The sequence below is a fragment of the Trichechus manatus genome, unplaced genomic scaffold, assembly GCF_000243295.1.
Source record: "Trichechus manatus latirostris isolate Lorelei unplaced genomic scaffold, TriManLat1.0 scaffold00245, whole genome shotgun sequence".
Taxonomy (NCBI): Eukaryota; Metazoa; Chordata; class Mammalia; order Sirenia; family Trichechidae; genus Trichechus; species Trichechus manatus.
This window is the reverse complement of record NW_004444181.1, coordinates 2753121-2754215: the sequence shown is the minus strand read 5'-3', so window position 1 is coordinate 2754215 and position 1095 is coordinate 2753121. Positions and strand designations below refer to the sequence as shown.

General features: G+C 37.4%; 1 pseudogene; it reads right to left on the bottom strand.

The window, feature by feature from the left end:
* Positions 1-532: 532 nt before the first annotated feature.
* Positions 533-862, bottom strand: LOC101341539 (BBSome-interacting protein 1-like; annotated as a pseudogene).
* Between the last annotated feature and the right edge of the window lie 233 nt (positions 863-1095).

The following is a 1095-nucleotide window of genomic DNA, read 5'->3' as shown; positions in this document are numbered from 1 at the left end:
AAAAATTTAGGTGGCCTTATAGAATAGGTAAGGGTTTTTCAAAACATCAATTTTAAGAGACAGTTTTGTCATTACTGGTTAGATCAGCTGGTCAGGCAAGATAGCCTTAAACATGACATAGACTTGGTGAAAAACAATAAACTAATATATAAGTACATACATATACACACATATATATTAGGTATTGTAAAAGACCAGCATGAAACTTCACCTTAATGCAAGATTAGAGTGTATATTCAAATGCTGGTTTTTAATGAACATGTAAGGATCCTCTGTACACAGAAGATGCATTTAGCCACCTGTGCCTAAGAATGTTAACTATAATACTGATAGCAATAGGAATGTTGAACAATAATTTAATTTGCAATTCTGAAGTATTTTGATTGCTTGTGTTCAGTGGAAACCAGAGTGTTTAAATTCACAATGTAGGTTTCTTCAATCTTAGGGTATTTTGTAGTATTTATGTGAGTACTATTAGTTTTATTAACAAGTATTACTTTCAACATACAGATGTAGATTATTTTCTGGTTATTATTAAATAGTAGGTAGGGTGTTTGTGGAAGTGCTAAATCATCACTCGGTGCGTTATTTGCTGTTTTTCCTTTTCTGTCATTTCTCCTTCGCGAATTGTATCCTGTGCTGCTTGCTGCATTTTCTCCAGTTTTTCCAGAGTCAGAGATTTTAAGGGTAAAAGTTTGGGCTTACATAGCACCATTGTGGTTACATCTCCTATAGACAGTTGTCCTTGTTTTGGAAGAAGTTCCCGGAACATTGACTTCACTTCTGCCACATCTTAATTGTTGTATACAGTAAGTTTTTTTCCTTAAAGTTCTCCTGGTCTTTTTCCCACAGCTTTAGGCATCCAACTCAGTATTACCAAGACGACTGAGTTCTTGACACAAGCCTCACTTCACAACTCGGGTTGAAAATGGGAGCCCCCTGGGGCATGGGAGGCATAGACTATTGCCACTCTTCCGCTAACACTCCATTCAGAAGTGCCAAATGCGACTTCTGGGCAGGACAGGCTTTTCGGAGCCCTAAACTGTTGTACACCTAGGTAAGTGACCAGACATTTCAGCCAAAATAAGAGCCAGG